We start from the raw sequence: 24,325 nt of genomic DNA, 5'->3' as shown, positions 1-24,325 counted from the left end.
CACAATAATATCTCTAACTTCTGACCTATTGCTATCTTATACCCTATTTCTAAACTTCTCGAAAAATGTATTCACCTGCAGATTCTTACGTATCTCTTAAGAAATAACCTTCTTACTTGTACCCAGCACAGTTTCTGACCTGGCCATAGCACCACCATTGCCCTACTCTCCTTCCTTGAAACTGTCAACAAGGACTGAGACTCTGGTCACGTTGTGTCCACCCTGCTCTTTGACCTTTCTAAGGCCTTTGACACCATCTCTCACAACCTGCTCCTTACTAAACTCTCCAAACTAAATCTTTCCCACTCAACTATCAACTGGTTCACCAGTTAACTAACAGACAACAAGCAGTCAAGTGGAATAAAACCATTTCACCTTTCCTTACTACTCCCACAGGTGTGCTCCAAGGTTCTATTCTAGGACCTCTCTATTCAATATTTTCATAAATGACTTCTATCTTGTCATCCCAAACGCTAAACTCATCCAATACACTGATGACTCTACAATTATCTGCTCTGCCACATCAGCCTATTCATTAGCAAAATTAAATCAGTATGCCTTCTCTTCTACTGAACAATGGACGGTTGATGACCACCTGGCACTCAGTGCATCCAAGACCAAATTAATGATATTCACCCCTTCTAAAACCACCATTCTAGATAAAGACTCTTTCTCTATCACCAGCCAAAATAACATACTTCTCGAAATATTCCCCACTGCAAAACTATTAGGAGTCCTCATTGATGACCAACTAAAGTTTGATAACCATGTACATGTAAACATCAAAGAAGCTCCCAAGAAACTTGGCATGATCTACCACCACTACAGCTTCATTTCTCCTGCCACCAGGACCACTCTTGCAACTACTTACCTCATCCCTTCCCCTTTTATATGGTGCCTCTATCCTTACTAATCTTCAATCCTCCCTCAAGTCAAAACTCTCCTCCTGTTACTACAAAATTTCTAAATTTGCTACAGGCCACAGATCCTCTACTCACAACTGTAAATCCCTACATCAACTAAACTGGCTTGAGCTACCCAATTACCTCATCTATACTCAACTGATACAAGCACACAAACGTATTTTTAGCCCCTCTCTCTGCTCCTTCCTTACCTCTACCTTCCAAATGCATCAACCAAATAGATGTCTAAGATCCAACTTTCAAAATCTTATTAAGCTAGATAAACCTGTCCGTCCACCAGGCAATCATCTTCTATCCTTCTTCATAGCACATCATTGGAACTCACTTCCACCACACATCTGTAGCACTAGCAAACTCTCTGCTTTCAAAACGTTACTCCACTCCCATCTAAACTCACAGTGGGAATGCTCCTGCTCCCATCCTTCATAGCTTTCCTAACCACAGTTACTCTCCACAAGCTAATATATCTGCTAAAGAGCCACCTACTGTCTCATAACTCCTAACAATAACTGTTGGAACAATCATGTTTTATAAGAAATGTAATTTGTATTGTTACTGAAACCTGTTACTCTGTAGCTTTTTGCATTTCTATGTATATTATATTTGTCTTATTGCTATATGTATTTTGTACTTTTCTGGAGCGTTTCTCCCCAGGACTCCATTGAAAATGGGCTCCTTGTGGCCCAATGGACCATCCTGGTAAACAAACTGAAAATAAATAAAATAAATAAAGTTAGATAGCAAGTGGATAGGAGCGAAGCTAGACAACAAACAAATGTGATTCAAATCCAACGCAAAGCCCTTCAGAGTTCCAAATATTCCAAGTAATCCAAATAGAACCACCAAGTCCTGTGGTATATATGTTCTTTATTCGACAGACAAGCTTTAAGCTGAGTACAGCTTCTTCAGGTCAATTCAAAAAACAAAGTCAAGTCCCATAATATATAGGTAATCCAATTAAATTACAGCAGAGTCAATTAAACATTTAAAAGGGAAATGTGATGTTAATAAAAACATTTAAAAGGGAAATGTGATGTTAATAAAAACATATAAAATAATGCTTCAAATTAAGACCTGTAAAACACTTATGATGAAAACATATATATGAAAACATATAAGGGACAAATATGTATGTAAGTGGAACTATATATGTTTATTAAAATAATGTACTAATATGTACAAGACTCACAGATATGAGAACTAGTCTATTATGTTATACCTAATTACTGTTATGTGATGCAGGGTGTCTATTTAATATGCCTACGTCTCCTAAGCCTGGGTTTGATGGATGCTCTCTCATTCAACCCTGATCCATGGTCAGCCCTCAATCTAACTATCCAATCACTCTCCCTGCTTTCAGTGTAATTCCTTAGGTCACCTCCTCTCTTATTCGGTGACAACCTCTAGGGCTCTAAACAGAAATGTGTGTGTGTGGTCATTGTTACTAACATGCTTGGCTAAGGCATTATGGGTCAATCCTTTCCTTATATGATATGCATGTTCTCTTATTCTGTCCCTAAATTTACGGTTCGTCTTTCCCACATAAAAACTGGTACATACCTGACATACTGCAAGATATATCACATTGCTGGTCATGCAATCAGCAGTGGCAGTGGTATCAAAAATCCTTCGTGTATCAGGATGTACAAATTCAGTGGAATTGTCAATATATGAGCAGAAATTACAATGTCCACAAGACACTGTATACTGTCTAGTAGTTGTAACTTCCTTAACCTGTCTCTGATAACATAGTATCCTCTTAAGATTTTTCTGTTCCTATATTGGAACTTTGGGGTATCACCAACAATGTCCCTAATGGCATTGTCAATCTTGAAAATTTCCCAAAATTTACCAATTATTTCTCTCATCTCAAAATGATCAGATGTAAAAGTAGTGGTAAATTTCACAACTGGTGTAGTGGTGGTAGTAGATATATTTCTACCAAGTGTGTCTATAGCCTCATTCGGTCCAAAATAGGGTGCTGCTACTGTATGTCTTAAATCATATATATTATGTAGATTGTCATCAATCTCTGTGATGCCATACCCTCTATCTAACAGTCTCCCTTTTAAATTCACCAATTCCATGTCAAAGCCCTCTTCAGTCGGGTTTAGCCTAGAGGCTCTGATGGCTTGGCCCTTAATGATATTCTTAAAAACAAAAGAGGGATGCATGCTAGATCTCAATAATAAAGAATTGCTATAGCATGTCTTCCTAAAAACACCAGTATTGATCAAGCCATCCGATAATTTCTCTATATACAGGTCCAAAAATTCAATCTTATCTGATGAAAATTTCATAGTGAATGTGAGATAATTAGTTAAACCATTCACATCATTCAAGAATAGTGCCAATTGCTCCACAGTGCCATTCTATAGAACAAAGACATCATCCACAACGCGAACAATATAACATGTTGTTTGAAAGTTTCTAAATTGAATAGTACCTTCTCTTCCCAGCAGGCTAAAACATATTGGTAGCTATTAGCAAAGGTGTTCCCATAGCTCGCCATCAACCTGCCTATAAAGAGCATCATCAAACATGAAAATGTTATTCTCCAATATTAGTTCTAAGAAGTGAACTAATAAATCTATTTTCACTTCACTATAGTCACTATGTATATGTAAATAGTCAGATATATAAGTAAGTCCAAGTTGATTGGGGATAACAGTGAAGAGAGATTGTATGTCAAATGTCACAAAAATATAATCACCCACTGACTCATGACTCTTGAGGCATTCGTAAAGGTCCAATAAAAACTGTTTCGAATCTCTTAATACACAAGCATTTTTATTCAAGATGGGTCTTAAATTATTTTCTATGTATACTGAAAGATGCTCGGTAACCCATCCTCGACCAGAGACAATGGGTCTCATGGGTGGATTAACGGCATCTTTGTGAATTTTAGGGAGACCATGGATGACTGGCATCATAGTTTCCTTAATAATCAAGTATTCATATAGGTCTCTATCTATTAGTCCACTCAAATGAATGTCTAATAGGGTATCCTTTATCAGCCTTATAGTATCCTTAGTCATCTCAGGTGTAACAATCTGATAAAAACGATCACTTAACATGTCATTCATTGAGTTATAATAATGTAGGGTGTTCATTACCACCACGTCCTCCCTTGTCTGCAGGTCTAACAACAATAGAATTGTCATCCTGTAAATCCCTAAGACTAATTCTTTCATTATATGTGAGGTTGTCTCTCCTATGAGACTTCCTTTGTGTATTGCCATCATAATATTTATAAAGTTCTTCTTCCGTGAGGCTGAAATGTCTCTATTAGTGGGTGGTTAACTGGAACATAATCACTGAGATTTTTAAAATGAATCCACCTTTCATCTGTTCACTAGGTCCAGTCCTTATGTAATAACCTGAGCATTACGTTTCTACAAAACACTTTCAAATCTACCATAGTTTCAGTAATATTGCTTGTACATTTGGGTATAAAATTCATCCCCTTACTTAATAATGAAACATCATCTTCAGTCAAAAGTCTATCAGACAGAATATGTATCAACGTCTGTCTTTGTTCCACATCTTCTTTAAAGTTTGATTCTGTGGAAGTTCCTCTGAAAGTTTCCTTTTCTGTCGTCCACGACTCATGGATCGTGCACGTCTGGGACCCTTCTCCAAGCGAAGGGAAAAGAAACATTCAGAGGTGAATCAGAATGTAAGTTCATCTGATTGGATTGCTCTTTCGGTCTAGTTGTAGCCCCTGGACATTTGTCCTTGTTATTACTAGTGACGGGCTTGTTTTTAACTATTTGTACCTCAGGATATAGATTGGTCCCAGTATGCATACTGTGATGCACTAAATGTATTACATCATTAGAATCAGTGTTGGTCATTGCTATGGATCCTGCAGGGTCAATAGAATCAATGTGTGATGTGACTCCATCCACCTCCACATCCCTCCCCTGCAGTTCCAAAGTGTCATTGTGTCTAATCTTAACAGCACCATTCATAGATATCTGACCTTCAGTCCTGACACTCTCAACAACATTAATGTCACCAATAGGACATATATTCTGTGTTACACTAATATTTCCATCAGTAATTACATCACTTGTTCCCATTAAATTAGCAGGAGATGTTCTCACATCTCTCATAACACTCATATTGTTTCCAGAGTTAAAATTCTGGTGTCTCGTATGTACATTCCTATTCACATTATTATCAGCAGTAATATTAGGTTGTACATTACTATCTATACCAGAAACATTATCAGAGTTAAAACTGATAATGATTAGATAGTATCATTATCAGTTTTAAATCTGATAATGTTTCTGGTATAGATAGTAATGTACAACCTAATATTACTGCTGATAATAATGTGAATAGGAATGTACATACGAGACACCAGAATTTTAATTCTGGAAACAATATGAGTGTTATGAGAGATGTGAGAACATCTCCTGCTAATTTAATGGGAACAAGTGATGTAATTACTGATGGAAATGTTAGTGTAACACAGAATATATGTCCTATTGGTGACATTAATGTTGTTGAGAGTGTCAGGACTGAAGGTCAGATATCTATGAATGGTGCTGTCAAGATTAGACACAATGACACTTTGCAACTGCAGGGGAGGGATGTGGAGGTGGATGGAGTCACATCACACATTGATTCTATTGACCCTGCAGGATCCATAGTGATGACCAACACTGATTCTAATGATGTAATACATTTAGTGCATCCCAGTATGCATACTGGAACCAATCTATACCCTGAGGTACAAATAGTTAAAAATAAGCCCGTCATCAGTAATAACAAGGACAAATGTCCAGGGGCTACAACTAGACCGAAAGAGCAATGTAATCAGATGAGTTTACATTCTGATTCACCTCTGAATGTTTCTTTTCCCCTTCCGTCTGCTTGGAGAAGGGTCCCAGACGTGCACGATCTATGAGTCGTGGACGACAGAAAAGGAAACTTTCAGAGGAACTTCCACAGAATCAAACTTTAAAGAAGATGTGGAACAAAGACAGACGTTGATACATAATCTGTCTGATAGACTCTTGACTGAAGATGATGTCTCATTATTAAGTAAGGGGATGAATTTTATACCCAAATGTACAAGCAATATTACTGAAACTATGGTAGATTTGAAAGTGTTTTGTAGAAACGTAATGCTCAGGTTATTACATAAGGACTGGACCTAGTGAACAGACGAAAGGTGGATTCATTTTAAAAATCTCAGTGATTATGTTCCAGTTAACCACCCACTAATAGAGACATTTCAGCGTCTCACGGAAGAAGAACTTTATAAATATTATGATGGCAATACACAAAGGAAGTCTCATAGGAGAGACAACCTCACATATAATGAAAGAATTAGTCTTAGGGATTTACAGGATGACAATTCTATTGTAGTTAGACCTGCAGACAAGGGAGGACGTGTGGTGGTAATGAACACCCTACATTATTATAACTCAATGAATGACATGTTAAGTGATCGTTTTTATCAGATTGTTACACCTGAGATGACTAAGGATACTATAAGGCTGATAAAGGATACCCTATTAGACATTCATTTGAGTGGACTAATAGATAGAGACCTATATGAATACTTGATTATTAAGGAACCTATGATGCCAGTCATCCATGGTCTCCCTAAAATTCACAAGGATGCCGTTAATCCACCCATGAGACCCATTGTCTCTGGTCGAGGATGGGTCACCGAGCATCTTTCAGTATACATAGAAAAGAATTTAAGACCCATCTTGAATAAAAATGCTTGTGTATTAAGAGATTCGAAACAGTTTTTATTGGACCTTTACGAATGCCTCAAGAGTCATGAGTCAGTGGGTGATTATATTTTTGTGACATTTGACATACAATCTCTCTTCACTGTTATCCCCAATTAACTTGGACTTACTTGTATATCTGACTATTTACATATACATAGTGACTATAGTGAAGTGAAAATAGATTTATTAGTTCACTTCTTAGAACTAATATTGGAGAATAACATTTTCATGTTTGATGATGCTCTTTATAGGCAGGTTGATGGCGTAGCTATGGGAACACCTTGCGCTAATAGCTACGCCAATATGTTTTTAGCCTGCTGGGAAGAGAAGGTACTATTCAATTTAGAAACTTTCAAACAACATGTTATATTGTTCCGGCGTTTTGTGGATGATGTCTTTGTTCTATGGAATGGCACTGTGGAGCAATTGGCACTATTCTTGAATGATGTGCGGGCGGCGCAGTGGTGCAGCGGTTAATGCTGTCGCCTCACAGCAAGAGGTTCTCCGGTTCGATTCTCGGCTGGGGTGCCTTCTGTGTGGAGTTTGCATGTTCTCCCTGCGTTCGTGTGGGTTTCCTCCGGGTACTCCGGTTTCCTCCCACATTCTAAAGACATGCTTCTGGAGCATTTCTCCCCGGGCCTCTGCTGAAAACAGGATCTGTGGAACCTAGTCGGACATTCCCGGTCAACAAATGTTAAATAAATAAAATAAAATAAAAAAATAAAATGTGAATGGTTTAACTAATTATCTCACATTCACTATGAATTTTTCATCAGATAAGATTGAATTTTTGGACCTGTATATAGAGAAATTATCGGATGGCTTGATCAATACTGGTGTTTTTAGGAAGACGTGCTATAGCAATTCTTTATTATTGAGATCTAGCATGCATCCCTTTTTTGTTTTTAAGAATATCATTAAGGGCCAAGCCATCAGAGCCTCTAGACTAAACCCGACTGAAGAGGGCTTTGACATGGAATTGGTGAATTTAAAAGGGAGACTGTTAGATAGAGGGTATGGCATCACAGAGATTGATGACAATCTACATAATATATATGATTTAAGACATACAGTAGCAGCACCCTATTTTGGACCGAATGAGGCTATAGACACACTTGGTAGAAATATATCTACTACCACCACTACACCAGTTGTGAAATTTACCACTACTTTTACATCTGATCATTTTGAGATGAGAGAAATAATTGGTAAATTTTGGGAAATTTTCAAGATTGACAATGCCATTAGGGACATTGTTGGTGATACCCCAAAGTTCCAATATAGGAACAGAAAAAATCTTAAGAGGATACTATGTTATCAGAGACAGGTTAAGGAAGTTACAACTACTAGACAGTATACAGTGTCTTGTGGACATTGTAATTTCTGCTCATACATTGACAATTCCATTGAATTTGTACATCCTGATACATGAAGGATTTTTGATACCACTGCCACTGCTGATTGCATGACCAGCAATGTGATATATCTTGCAGTATGTCAGGTATGTACCAGTTTTTATGTGGGAAAGACGAACCGTAAATTTAGGGACAGAATAAGAGAACATGCATATCATATAAGGAAAGGATTGACCCATAATGCCTTAGCCAAGCATGTTAGTAACAATGACCACACACACACATTTCTGTTTAGAACCCTAGAGGTTGTCACCCCAAATAAGAGAGGAGGTGACCTAAGGAATTACACTGAAAGCAGGGAGAGTGATTGGATAGTTAGATTGAGGGCTGACCATGGATCAGGGTTAAATGAGAGAGCATCCATCAAACCCAGGCTTAGGAGATGTAGGCATATTAAATAGACACCCTGCATCACATAACAGTAATTAGGTATAACATAATAGACTAGTTCTCATATCTGTGAGTCTTGTACATATTAGTACATTATTTTAATAAACATATATAGTTCCACTTACATACATATTTGTCCCTTATATGTTCTCATATATATGTTTTCATCATAAGTGTTTTACAGGTCTTAATTTGAAGCATTATTTTATATGTTTTTATTAACATCTCATTTCCCTTTTAAATGTTTTTATTAACATCACATTTCCCTTTTAAATGTTTAATTGACTCTGCTGTAATTTAATTGGATTACCTATATATTATGGGACTTGACTTTGTTTTTTGAATTGACCTGAAGAAGCTGTACTCAGCGAAAGCGCTTGTCTGTCGACTAAAGAACATATATACCACAGGACTTGGTGGTTCTATTTGGATTACTTGGAATATTTGGAACTCTGAAGGGCTTTGCGTTGGATTTGAATCACATTTGTTTGTTGTCTAGCTTCGCTCCTATCCACTTGCTATCTAACTTTGTTTATTTTATTCCTGGATAAGGAGCATTTATCTGCAAGTGTCTCTCTCTACGTACAAAATAAAATAAATAAACTATATAGAGACTCCAAAGCATATGTTAAGATTGGAACTTAAATCTCTCAATGATTCACTTTAAACAAAGGCACAAACCTTTTCTCATCTACTATTTGCAGCAGTTCTCAATCCCTTAACTAATAGTATAAGAACCAATGAAAGAAATGAGGGATTCTCAATTAACAGAAATTGCCAATCTAAAATACTGCTTTTTGCAGATATTTTACTAACTATAGGAGATTTAAGTTATTCAGTTGAAGCAATAAATGAGAAAATTTAAAAGTTTAAAGAAGTATTGCTGCTAAAATTTAATAATAATAGAACCAAAATGTTAGTGTTAAATCAATTACTAGATAGTAAGTTTAAAGATAAATATGAATATAATTGGGAAGGAAAAGAACTAAAATATTTAGAAATAAAAATGTATCAAGATGCGAGTAAGAATATTAATAATAATTTTGAAAAAGTAATTGAAGTGGTGTTACTTACTATTAAAGAAATCATGATTTTTTGTTACTTTTGAAGATAGGTTAGTACTTAAGATTATTGTATTAGCCAAAATTATATATTGCGTTCAATAGCTTTAATACCTGACAAAAGTTTTTTAAAGAAAATAGAACAAATGTTTCCTTCATTCTTATGGTATCCTAAAAAGAAAAGAATTGCTTATAGATATCAGATAAGATTTTGGGAGTATGGTAGTCTTAGCTTCCCAGATGTAGAATCTTATTCTATTGCTGCAAGCTTTAACTCTGTTAAACTCTGGATAGACTCAACTTACACTAGTCAATGGAAAACCATCCAGGGGCAGATTATAGTAAATTCTTATAAGTTTAAGTATGCATCTAATTAACAAAAGGTAAGTCCCAGAATATTTAATGAATGAATACAAGTTGGATGAATCTGCTAACCAGTTAATATTATGGATCAGTAAAAATACATTAATTTATAAAAAATATTCCACATATTCAAGTAATTCCAAGGGCTCCAATATCTGACAGCCTGGGAGGACATCATTGACAGAGCACAATGCTTTGCCAGAGATGGCTTTCATCTGTCTCCCCTGGGCTTCAGTCTTCAAGCAAAGGCTCTTTAAAGGTTATGCTGCTAAACATTAGGAGTCTTATAGTGAAACTGAACACACTGCAAGCATTCCTTGTCCTGGAGGATCCTGACATTTGTGCAGTCACTGAAACCTGGTTCAAAGCTGCAAAGAGCACCCCAGCCTTACCAGGTTACTCATCCTACCATACTTTCAGACACTAAATGGAAGGCTACAATGTCAAAGGAGGTGGAGTTTCAATATTTATCAAGGACATACACTCCTCCAGGCTGGTCAAACAGCAGGAATGTACTACAGAAATGGAAGCAACGACAAGCTCTACTTCTACACCAAATTTACAAGTAGAAAAGAGTAAAGTAACTGTAACACCTAAAACGAAGCAATCTGATATACTTTTAAAATTACCCCAGCCAATATTGGTGAAATTACCAGAGAAGGTAGAGCTGAACAAACACTCGCAATCAAGAGGGCATTCTCAACAGAAAAACAACTCCTTTACGGGAAAAAGGAAAAACAACAGCTCGCTTCCAAATATCAAACAGGGACGCAGGTAAATGGTAAGCCTAATGACTCTTTTTTGAACTTATCGAGCCTTACTCTAACTACTGCAATGCAGAGTTTGTTGAGTAAAGGCTTACAGTTTATCCCATGTAGTTCGGACTCAATATTGGAGGCAATGACTGACTTAAAAACCTTTGTCCAAAATGTATGTTTAAAACTGTTGTTTAAAGATTCATGCAATTATATAAGAGTTGAATTTAAGAAAAAAAGTACATTTATTCCCAATAATTATCCTATTTTGGATGCTTTTTTAATAATATGTGAAGACGATTTAAGAAGTTTGTATCAAGATGTAAATACTGGAAAATTTAAAGTAAAAAAATGTAATGTTTCATATGAAGAGTATTTAGCTTGTAAGCAATTATGTACTAATAATGATATTATTATCAAGCAAGCAGATAAAGGAGGGGCCACGGTTATATTTAATAAAGAAGAATATAATTTAATGAATGAATTTTTAATTGATAAATGTACTTTTAAAGAATTGACTTTCGATGAAGTGTGAAAGATAATTTATGAAATGAATATGTATGTATGAGATGCAAACACAAAATGATATTATGATACAGTTATTTAATTTTTTCACAGTGCCAACTCCAGTAATTCCTGTAATATACGGGATACCAAAACTGCAAAAATCAATGACCACCCCTCCGATGAGACCTATTGTCTCTGGAAGGGGGTGGTCTACAGAACCTATCTCCATTTATATCCAGGAACAGTTATATAAATATTTGCCTCTATGTCCTAGTTATATTAGAGATACAAATGAGTTTTTGAAAAAATTGTATGCCTGGTATGAAATGAATAATAGCTTAGAATATATAATGGTAAGATTAGATATAAGTTCACTATTCACAGTAATACCAAATCATTATGGAGTTAACGCAATTTGTGAATTTTTGTGTGAAGAAGTGAAAATGAAAGGGAAAGAGGTGGAAACATTATGTAGTATGATAGAAATAGTTCTGGAAAATAACTTTTTTTATTTAATAAGAAGCCATATTTACAAACATCAAGAGTGGCCATGGGCTCTGCTATGGCCAACACCTATGCTAATATAGTATTAAATCAGTGGGAAAACAATTATATAAGAGATTCCAGTAATATTTTTTAAAAACAACATCCTTTTTATCAACATTTCGTTGATGATTGTTTTTTATTATGGAAAGGCAACAAACAAGAATTAAAGGCTTTTGTACAATATTTGAACAATACAACAAGTTTTTTTAAGTTTACTACACATCATTCTCAAAATAAAATATCTTTGTTGGATGTAGAAATTTATAAAGGCATTGATAATAAATTATAAACTTGTGCATATAAAAAGAACGTACAAGTGAATAAATATACACATGCTAAAAGCATGCATGCAGCGCATGTGTTTAAAGGCATTGTGAAAAGCCAATTGTTAAGAATTAGTAGTTTGAATACAGATTTAGATAACTGTAAAGAACAAATGGAAATTTTAATAAATGAATTTCAAAATAGAGGATATGATAAAGAGAATATTATACAAATGAGCAAAACTATAATGCCGCTTAGGACGAAGCAAGCATCTCTTTCTTTAGCAGTTATGTGGATACTATTGATAATGAAAAGGAAATAAGTCCTGTAGTGAGGTACGTCACTACATATAATAATGTGACAAAATATGTAGAGGCAATTATAAAAAGGAATTGGCGTATTAATGGTTCAACTGCAATTACAAATGTTGGTAGGTAATAAGTCTTACTTTGCTTATAGAAATATGAGCAATTTAAAGAGAAAGCTGTGTTTTAAAGATTTTAAGGTGAATTTAATCACATCTATTGTACATAATACTGGAACATTTGCCTGGTACAATTGTAGCTGCTGTTCTGATATTTGTGATAAAAAATAGTTTGAACACCCAATAAGTAAGTTAAAATATGAAATAAAATGTGCAGCAACATGTAAAACAATGATGGTTGTTTACTTAGCTACATGCACACAATGTCAATGTTTCTATGTTGGAAAATGTTTTAGATGTTTAAAAGACCATATTATTGAGCATAGGTCAGATATGAAGAGGAACATTCCATCTAATGCTTTAGCACAACATAGATTAGATAAATGTGTTTTCAAAGAATGGTGCTTTCCTCCTCGGCTACTGCTGTTAAAAATCTTTGTTAAGATGCTTCTCCTTGTTTCTTCTTTAAAAGAACTTTTATTAAAATGATTTAAAACAAAAAACAAAATAAAAGCTACAACCTAACCATTTGAAAGTTAGCGTTGTAACGCAAAAAAGAGAGATGAGCGCTTTCGGTTTATCAACCTTCTTCAGATCTGCTTAACATTTGCAGCTACTTCTATTTATATTCATGCTGCTGACTTAGAGTCATCCCCCACAACCAATGGGAGTCTCTATGCTAATTTTTGGTGTACTTGTAATCCAATCCGATGTTCTGGTTCTTATTTCTTGGAAGCCAATTACATTCTTCCATGCAAATAAGTTTTAATAAATCTATCAATGTTTATCCATTACTTTCTCTCACCTAATTTGCTATTCTTTTCCTTTTGCTCCAATGGCTTGTGTGTATCCTGTTGCAAGATGCAGGCTCCACCTTTTTATGTCATGTTCTTATTTGCCTTTTGTAAAAACTAATCACTCTCCCTGCATAGCATTTTTCATGTATTTCACCTCTATATTGAAGGCGTCTGCCTGCCTATAACAGAGCTACAACCTCTTCTCTTTCATGAGTTGTCTTCATTAGGTAAACCACAAGTACAGTGGCTTTCTCCTTTGTTTTAAAACATAGGATCAAACACTTTCTTGTAAATGCTCTTACTTCCATGTCATCAGGTCTCTTTCAAACTGATAGCGCTTAATTAACTACATAAATGCACTTGCTAACTCACATCATAAATCACAAACTTTTTTATTTTGTGTCTTGCTTCTTGATACCATGTCTCTTTCTGACTAAGAGCGCTTGCTTATATTCGAAGAAGTTCTGCTGATTCCTGTTATTCTATCTGAGTTTTACTTTATGCAGAGCTCTTTACTCAGTCTTATTAAGAAGCTATCCTAATTGTTTTTTAATGTTATGTAATCCATTGGTTGGGAAATTACACTTCTCCTTTTGCTCCCATACTAATTCCAAACTCTCTACTAATTCAATGCCTTTTCTTCATTTGCTGACAAATTTCCGCTAACATGTCTTTGATCTCCGCAAACATCATTTCTCCTTTCTAATTGATGTAAATAATGGATGAACAACATTCTTTCTATTCCTTTAGTGCTCTAAATTTCAATATTTTTCAGACTTCTACATGCACAATGAACTTGATTTCAATTTATTTAGTTTGACTAGTTAGAATGATATCACAGTATAAGGACAAAATGATTGACTTCAACAATTGGCTAAGCTTCTGGTGTCATTCAAAGGGGATCCAGCATCTGCCTGCCTGGGACGACATGATCAACAGACCATGATGCTTTGCCAGAGATGGTCTGCACCCGTCACTCCTGGGATTCAGGTTACTGGCTAAAGCTCTTACCACCCCTATAGTGCCTTTTTTAGGCAAGGTTCAAAGGACAAAACCACCACCATAACAGATACAAGCCTACAAAATCTGAAGGTAATGCTATTCAATGCTAGAAGTCTAAACCTTAAAATGCACTCTCTCGAGGCACTCCTAAAAATGGACAACATCAATATCTGTGCAGTAACTGAGACCTGGTTCAAAGCTCCAGAGAGCACCCCTGCAATACCAGGCTACAACTCTTCCCACACTTTTCAGCCACAAAACCAAGACCGAAACACTAAAGGTGGAGGAGTGTCCATATTCACACCTCCAGGCTAGTTGCCCAACACAATGCATCTGAAATTCTCCAGGTGCAACTCACACTAGGTAAGATTGCAATCCAAACTGTAGCTTGCTACAGATCCCCCACCATGCCCCAGGATTTTCACTACACCTTTCTAAACATACTGGAAAATATTGAGATACAACCAAACACCCTAATACAGGGTGATTTCAGCTACCTTGCCATTAACTGGGAAAACTACTCAGTTACCAACACCTTTTCCCAATGGTTCTGGGAATTCATAAATTCCAATGCCCTGCATTAGTTATTATTAGTTGATACTAATCCATTGTCCCACCAGGGGCTCCAATATCCTAGACCTGGTCATTACCAACATGGGAGATAGATGCTCCACACTAGTGGTCACCCCCTCATTGGTCAGGTCTGACCATAAGCAAATCACCCTTGACATCCACATCCAACCCCACCCTCCAGTAAGAAAACCTCTGTAAAAAACTTCTCCAAAGCCAACTTCATGCTACTGAAGTCAGAAGTGACAAACTTCATGACACCCATGCAGACGGGATTTGAAAGTTCAACTGCTGAATCCTACACTAAGGCACAGTACGAGCACATCCACTTGTACATGAATCGTGCCATCCCCAATAGAACCAAGATGCTCTCCTCCAAAAAAAGGAAGCCAATCTTGTGGTCCCCTGCTATTAACATACTATACAACAGAAGGAAAAAACTGTTGCAGAAAAGAGGAAAATCCCAGGATGCAAAAAACTCCCTCACCAGCCTCAGTAAGAAGCTGAGATCCCTCATAAAGTCATCAAAAGCTAGTTACGAAAAAAAAAATTGCCAAAGATTCCAAAGACAATCACAAGGCATTCTATAGTTATGTCAAGAATCTAAATGGCAATGCTCAGATCTGCTCTGAGCTACAACAGAATGGCATTAAATATACTGATCCCAAGGATATTGCCAACTTCGCCCCCCTCTCACCCCCTAAAGGACCCATCTCAATGCCAAAACATTGCCAAATTCTGGTAATCACAGCCACACAGGTAGAAACTGTACTCTCCAAAGCTAAGAATACAGCATCCATGGGACCAGATAACACCCCAGGTTGTGTACTACATGAACTACAAAATGAAGTGGCACCTCACCTAAGTGTCATGTTTAATCATAGCCTCACCTCAGGCTTCATGCCCACTGAGTGGCACACAGCTACAGTTATCCCACTCCACAAGGGGGGATCCATCTTGGATCCTGGGAACTACTGTCCCATCAGTCTGACAAGCCTGATCTGCAAGGACATGGAACGCATTATCATGGAACTTATAAACAAAGACATTGGCAACCTTCAAACACTGGACCCCCACCCAGTTTGGTTTTGTGAAGGGCCAATCTTGTCTCATGAACCTGATTGACTTCTTCAAATCAGTCTCCATAGCTGTGGACAAGGGTAAGGCAGTCCACACAGCCTATCTGGACCTCGCCAAGTCATTCGACACTATCCCCCACTCTGGAATCCTAAATAAATTTACTAAGCTGGGCATAAATCCCTATGTCACTCGATGGGTTGCCAACTGGCTTACTGTAAAAGTAGCCGACTCCAAATCCAACTCCAGACAAGTGACAAGTGGAGTACCTTAGGGTTCAGTCCTGGGACCACTCTTGTTTGGCATATACTTCTCTGAAGTACAGGCCAATACTAAGGGACTCTGGCTAAGAAAGTTTGCAGATGACTGCAAACTGGGAGCCATTTTTGTATCCCCAAATGATGTGGATATTCTACAAAAGGGCCTTACAGAAACAGATGCCTGGTGCCAGATCCATGGGCTCAAGCTCAATGCCAAGACATGTATAATTATCCCCTTTGGAAAAAAACATGTACCCATGAATTACCACATAGGTGGCAGTACACTAAACATCGAAAGTATGATGAGAGACTTAGGGACACAGGTGGACAGTGGAATCACCTTTGATAACCATATCAAAACAACAGTCAGGAAATCCTTCTATGTGGTACACCTCATCACTAAGGGCTTTTCATCCAGAAAAAAGGAGGTCATTGTCCCACTGTACTCATCCCTCATTAGACCCATTATAGAGTATAACACCTCGTTTGGTATGGACCTCACAAGACATCTTCAACAGCTGGAAAGGCTACAGAAATACCTCACTAAAAGAATCACAGGCCTAAAGCAGATGTCATATGCTGACCGTCTAAAAAAAACTCCAGCTATACTCTGTGGCATATCGTCTACTCAGAGGTGATCTCTGCTTAACATACAAGGCCATGTCAAACCCAGAGCTGTTGGACATGCTCCACTTAAAGAAATGCCAATCCCTCAGAGCCACACAATCCAGGGATCTAAACCTGGTAATCGCAATGAACAAAACATGCTGGAGGGATAAGTTCCTGACCCAGAGACTCCCAAACTCTGGAATAGACTGCCCATACATGTCAAGCTGAGCGCCTTTTTGGCCCTCTTCAAAAGGAACCTTGATGACTGGATGGGAGACAAAAAATTCATCCCAGGGATGAATTGTTAAAAATATATGAAAACATTAAGAAGGATTTGGAAAAGGAGATTAGTATGGAAGAAACACAATAATGGAGGGGAAAAAAGTGCCTGCACTAGTAGTGGATGTATTACATTATAGATTTTATAAGGAGATGTGTAACAATGTTAAAAATGGTGTTTGTAACATATTAAATGAAAGGTTAAATGAATGTATAACGGAATGAGAAATATGTGATGGGGTAATCAAATCTATATGTGAAAAATATGAAAAGAAACATATAAAAAATTGAGTCCAATAACTTTAAGAAGCACAGATGATAACTTTTCATGAGAATAATACAATAATACAATAATAAAATAAAGGCTGAAAAGGGTATTGGATGAAGTGATGGGCATTAAAGAAAGAAGTGACATCAATGGTAGTGAAAGAAACAAGTATGATTGTGACAGAAAATAAGGAAGAACAGTGACAGATTACTTAGCATAGGCTTTGGATAAATGAGTTATGAGGTAATGCAGACGATTCTAGCAGGAGATAGTAGAAAAAATAGTGAAGGTTATTAAAACATGATATGAAAAATCTTTGGTGAAGGTAATGGCAAATGGGTAGACTGGTGGATAGTGGGAAGAATGAAGCATGTTGGGAAATGGAGAAAGAAGTTTGCCGTATACAGATGACCTGGTTATTGTGGCAAAAATAAGGAGTGGATGAGTGGAATAGTCATAAGAATAGAATAAACGTGAATGTAATTTAGTATACTGAAAAAAAGGTGTTTACTGAAATAAAAACATACATGGAATGCAAACAAAGTATACTGCAGAGATAAACCTGAAGAAATAAACATTTATGTGCTGAAAACAGAAAAGAAATGAAGAAAAAGCCTGAAGACTTTTATTCAGTATATCTTTGGAGGGGCTTAAACGAAGAAGTAAAAAAACGCTATAAGAGACAGAAGGAAGAAACATGAAGGCTTTTATGAAGCAGGGGATTTTTTGTGGAAAATGCTACTGCAAAAGTCACCTGTAAACAGTAATATGGTGTACAGCTAGTGATGTTACTTTAAAGCAAGATGTTTTCTGGTTCAATTCTCAACGGAGTGCCTTCTTTGTGGAGTCTACGTGTCCTCCCTGTGTTCATGTGGGTTTCCTCCAGGTGCTCCAGTTTTCTCCCACATTCCAAAGACATGCAGTAGGTGGACTGGACACTGTAAATTGGCTGTAGGTGTGGGTTTGTGTGTGAATGTGTGGTATGGAAGGACAGCGACGGCAGGGCAAGCCAACAGGTGGTGTGAAACTTGTCTCTAGATGATTGTCACTGTTAAAGTTACACCCTAACCTCATTTGCAAAAACAGAAAAGGGGGTTGTGGATAAATGGATGGAAGATAGAAAGTGTAATGAATGTAATGAAGAAGAAAAAATAAAAGATTGTTCCTTGGAATATATAAATAGTTTTGGAACCGATTTAAAAAATAAATGTAAATGAAATGGATTTGGAGATATGATTATGTAAATTATTTTATACTGAAAAAATTTGGAAAAAATATGGAAGTGGTAAATGTGGTAAAATATTGTTGTGGTAACATGGGTATTGTGGAAGACAAGATATGAAGTTTTGTTGCATGACAAAAATACAGATGATGAAGGTGTAATAGCCAAAGTAAGCAAATAATGGCTGTGGGGGTGGGGGGCAGAGGGAGGGGTTAAATGACTAACTTGTTTACATAAGGAGGTGTACTAATATTGAGCAAATTATTTATGAGAAAGAAAATGCAAGTAGTATAAATATGAGGTTTTAATAATGAAAATGTATAGTTGTGTAAGAAAAATGTATCATTAACTGTAGATGTTTGAATAATCACTGCTGCTGTAGCCTTAGCTGTATGACTTGTATCCTGCCAAGCATATAACAGCTGGCTAGCTTCCAAAGCTTCAGGGCACCTTCCACACACTCAAACTGTCAGCCAGCTCGAATTGAGCTGACTAAAAGACAGGTTAGAAAGTGAAGCCCTTCAGAGGAAGGCTGAAAAGACAATGCTAGGAAAAACAAAACATAAATGTCCACACCCTGGCATAAAAAAACACTAAAAACAAGGTGAATGAAAGGAGGGAGTTGTGACTGCAGTAGTGATAATTCAAACTTCTATTGTTACAGTAAGTTTACTTACATAACTGTACTATACACATCATATTAATCACCGTTGCAGTAGTTATCTTTTTGGGTAGATTAGCTAACTTCATTTGGGAAGTGGAAGGAGAAGAGTCCAGTGGAAAATGGTCCTAGCAAAGCCTGATTTGGACCTAGAGAAAGAATCAACTTTATAGCGATTTGTAAAAGTATGCGCAGAGGACCAAGTAGCAGCTTTTAGAATACAACCTTTTTCAAAAAGCCATAGGTGAAGCCATGGCCCTGGTAGAGTAGGCCTTGACCCTGCCTTGAATAGTGTTGTTGTGGTGAGTAAAGCAAAAGTTAATAACCTTAGACAACTATTTGGAAATAGTCTGTTTTGGCACAGGCTGTCCCTTCTTCTTACCTTCACAAGAAATAAATAATTAATCCAAAGATCTGAAAGATTTTGCTCTGCCAGGATAGTGCCCAAGTTGTCTGTGGACATCCAAGGTATGGAGTTTCTTTTCTCTCTCATTTTTAGGTTCATTAAAGAAAACCGGTGGATGCATAGTTTGGCCGAAAGTAAACTTGGGTACAACTGCAGGCATAAAAGAAATGTTAGTTCTCTAAAAAAAACCACTTGTCCCTATGGAAAATGAGATAGAGGTGACCGTCTATAAGAGCTTGCAATGTGGATACCCTTCTTGCAGAGGTCAGATCAGTCAGTAAAACTGTTTTGCATGTTAAGAATCTTAAGTCAGTCATGTTATTTGGTTCAAATGAAGCAAGTGCTAACTTTTCTAACAAAAAATTAAGATCCCGGGGGGGGGGGTCAATATTTTTTGGAGGCCTCTTATACAAAACCACTTTCAAGATCATTTTGACATGACACCGCATTGAAAGAGGAGGATCCATGAGCAGACATGCTGAAATGACCGATGATGAACCTTGATAGAGGAATAAAAAAGACATAGAATAGTAACCTGCACAAATATTACAGAACCATATAACAACTAGCCCTGAAAGGGCACTGGTTATATTGTTGACACCAACTAGAAAACCTTTTTAATTTGCTAATATATGACTTTCTAATAGCAGGTGTTCCTGCCTCCATAAGTATCTGCTGCACATTATCAGTAAACTGGTTCCTAAAAAGGAATTAAGACCCTATGATCCAAGCAGTCAACGGAATTTATTTTATGTTGGGGTGTATCAAACATCCCTGTTCTTGTTTGAGTAGATTCAGTCTATAAGGAAGCTTGTGGTAATTGCCCCTGGCCATTTCTAAAAGAAGGAAGAACAATGGTTGCCTGTGCGATATGGAGTCACCACAAAGATCTTGGATATTCCTTTTGAATCTTCAGAAGTACCCTGGATACCAGTGAAAAGGGTGAAAAAACATTCATATCCAAGGAAAAGAAAAGGCATCTGTCTTTCATACCTTTTTGCATGGATTCCTGGAGAAGAATCTTCCCAGATGATTGGTCAGAGAGGAGACAACGAGGTCTACCTGAGGAACTCCCCACAGATGAATTAAATCTTGGAAAATCACCTGATCTAGCTTCCATTTGTGAGGGTCTGTACTGGTCCTGCTCAGCATTTCTGCCACACAGTTTTGGTCTGAAAGAATGTAGGATGCCAATATAGTGAGCTAAGCTAACATGGTTAGTCTGACATGTGGGTACAACCTAATTTCTCCATTGTTTGTTGATGTACCACATGCCCACGGTCTTATTTGTAACCACTTGAAGAGGTCCTGGAGACCAAAGATGGATCAGAGAGTTGAGTGCCTTGTTCAGGGCAAGCATCTCCTTGACATTTATCTGTATGCATCTTTCCTTGGTGTCCCACAATCCCTGTACTTTTATCCCTCCTGAAACTGTTCCCAAAGCAAAGTCCGAAGTATCTGTGGTGCCTGACTGCTTTGGGGCATGGTGGGAGAAGAGAATACCTGGACTTAAGGATATCTGTTGTCTCCACCAAAAGATTTTTCTTCTGACAAACATGAGCAATAATATTTGAAAAGATAAAAAGTTATTGATGCTGGGACCAAAGAGATTTCAGACACCACTGCATCTTTCTCACGTGGAGTCATGCCAGGGGTGTCATGAGAATCATAGAAGCCACGAGATCCAAACTCCTGAGGTATTCCCTCACAGTGACTGATGTCTGACTAGAACACCTTAGAAATAGATCTAAATAGAGCTCTATATTTTCCTTTGGAAGAAAAGCTGTTTGAACTGTGTAGTCTAGTTGACTTCCCAGAAACACAATCCTGTGTTAAGAAGTCAAGAAAAACTTCTGAATGGTCTCATGGAATCCCAGCTTATGTAAGAGACCTCTCTCCCAAAAAAGAGATTCCTAACACTTTGAAAAGGACTGTGAAGAAAAGAAAGTTATCTAAATATGGAAAAATGTGGTACCATGTAACCTGCAATGAGCTACAACAGGAGCTAGAGATTTTGTGAACACTCTTGGTGCATTGGCAATCCAAAGGGTAAGGCAGAGAACTGATAATGTGATCCAGACACACAAAACTAAGCAACATCTGAAGACTGGATGAATAAGGATGTGATGATAAGCATCTCTTAAGTCTAGTTTTTCCAGTAAACTTGAAAGAGGAAGAAAATGCAGTAATAGGTTGTGAAGTGACATAATTTTTAATTTGGGCATTATCACAAACAGGTTTAGGAAAGAAAGATCCAAAACAGTCTTGAAGAATTTTCTTTCTTTGACACTAGGAATATCCTTCCACTCATGAGAAGTAGGAAATGGTTCATTTGCTCCTTGAGAAAGCATGTGATGAAGAACCAGTAGAAACAAAAGAGTCTGATCTGAAGGATGCGGAATGATTCCCCCCACCCCGTGTAAAAGAGGAATTTCCTCCCATTGCCATTTGTAACCTTGATGAATGATTTTCAGAACCCAATTGTTTGAAATTATCTGTTGCCAAAAAGAAAAATGGAGATTCAGACTTTCTTTAAGAAAAAATGGCCAGGTGGGGTTCACAAGGTCTTCTGAATAGACATTTAGACTTCTTGGACTTTCTTTGGTTTTAAGACGTTTGAGATCTTTTTCGACCCGTCCTTGCCATTTCTTCTAAAGCATCTGTTTACTTTTTATTTTTTTTTTTATTTTTTATTTATTTAACATTTGTTGACTGGGAAAGTCCGACTAGGTTCCACAGATCCTGTTTTCAGCGGAGGCCCGGGGAGAAATGCTCCAGACGCATGTCTTTAGAACTTAAATACTTGTATTTTGTTGAGACTATTTATTTTGTTTTATTGCCAAAATTGTATGAGGAGATGGAAAATCCCTTGGAAAATGTGAAAAATCTTAAACATTCTCTGGAGCAACTTGCTCCTTTTTGCCGAACACTTAATCTCTATCCAAGGGAGAATTTAAAATTGCATTTTTAACATCATCTGAGAGTTTCTTTGAATGCAGCCGTGAAAACTTCCTCAAAACAGTACCAGTACCAAAAACAGTACCAGTAACCTGTGCAGTAGAAAAAAAAAGTTATTTAATGTGGATTTTTTCTCACAAGAAGAAACTGCAGATAAAACATTCCTCATGTTTTCACATTTTTTTCAGAACAAACGTTAGCATGTAAGCCTGACAATTCAAAGTTCTGAAAGTAAAAGTTGCAGACATACACAGGTTTTCCTCATACCTATCAATAATTTTCCCATACTTATTAGAAAGAGTAAGATTGGAATTAACTAAGTGCTTAGCTGCAGTGGGATCATTTAAAGCTATAGGGCTGGGTTTGGTTTGGGAATAGTGTATAAAATTTTAAAAGACCGAGAAACTTTATACATCCTATCTGCCCTCTTAGGGACAGCTGGCTGGCAATCAGGAATATTGCAGGCAGTAATAATACATCCTCTAAAGTAGACAGGAGGAATGGGTATAGGTTCTGGAAAGTCCTTGTGTAACAACTCAGTATTTTCTGAGGGACTGAGAAATCTCAGTGTTCCCCCAATGAAAACACGAGCACATTCTAGCAATAGTCTCAGAGAAACAGAAACCAACACAGGGAGAATCAGAAACTGAGCTCTCCACTGTATCTGAATCAGACATTTGGGGTAGAAACCCTATATTCATCCCTGCATCTTCCTGTTCAGATTCAGAATCTTGAATTTCTTCAGGAAAAGAGGAATACCTCTTCCTTTTAAAGAAACTAATTTACAAGAAGTCTCAATATCCTGAATTAAAGCCTGAGACAGACCCAGTAAACTAAACCATCCAAAGAAAATTGAGATGGACTGGATACATGCTTTGTTTTTCATTTCTTTTTGACAGGAAAAATGGGGCCAACCATGTTACTAATGGCAGCTGCAACTTCCCCAGGGATGGGCACCGCATTCTGACACAACAGGGTCCATAGTTGCTGTAGAATCTACATCAGAGGGATCCTGGGTAAAAGATGAGTGGTCTGAGGTACAACAAATGGCCACCGCAAAGTCACCTACATGTGGCTGAGGCAAATTACTAGCCTGCTCTGGTGGGAAAGGCTGTCGCTTAACGTTTTCTTTTTGTGTCTGGAATAAGGACTGGCTGTGGGACCAGAAGTCTGTTCCATGATAAAGATAAAAACTGTGCCTCTTCCCCAGAGAAGGCAAGCAATAATTGCCAGTAAACTTTACCAGTCCAGAAAAGTTACTTTTTTGACAGAAAAACACAGTAAAAAGGACTTCAAAAACAAGCCCTCCATTTAAAAGTATGTTACATTCATAACCACAGTCCATTAAAAAAAACGGCACTAATACCTTTAAAATAACTTTCTTGAAGATGAAAGTCATAAAACATCAACAACATTAAGAAAATGGAAGGTTTTGGGAAGCTTATCTTTCCAGGAGAGGGAAACATAAGTTAACTGTTAGGCATGTACTCTTAGGAGGCACAAAAGCTCTGAAGGGATTTGCACCCAAACTTGTCTTTTAGGCAGCACAGCTCAACCTGCTTGACAATTTCAGTGTATGGAAGATGCCCTGAAGCTTTGGAAGTTGGCCGGCTGTTAAATCCTTGGCAGGATATAACCCATACAGCTAAGGCTATTGCAGCAGTGATGAATATGCTGAACATTAAAAATGATGTGAAAACTGTAGAAATAACTCAGTCCCTGCTCTTTTCCTGTGAATGGGTGGTGGGAGGGCAGATGTAGGGAAGAAGGCCTGATGGAGGAGCAAGTGAATGGAACTTCTGGAGTACA

This window comes from Protopterus annectens, chromosome 15.part0 (assembly GCF_019279795.1).
Source record: "Protopterus annectens isolate FY-2018-M chromosome 15.part0, PAN1.0, whole genome shotgun sequence".
Lineage (NCBI taxonomy): Eukaryota > Metazoa > Chordata > Ceratodontiformes > Protopteridae > Protopterus > Protopterus annectens.
Note: the sequence above shows the minus strand (reverse complement) of the source record.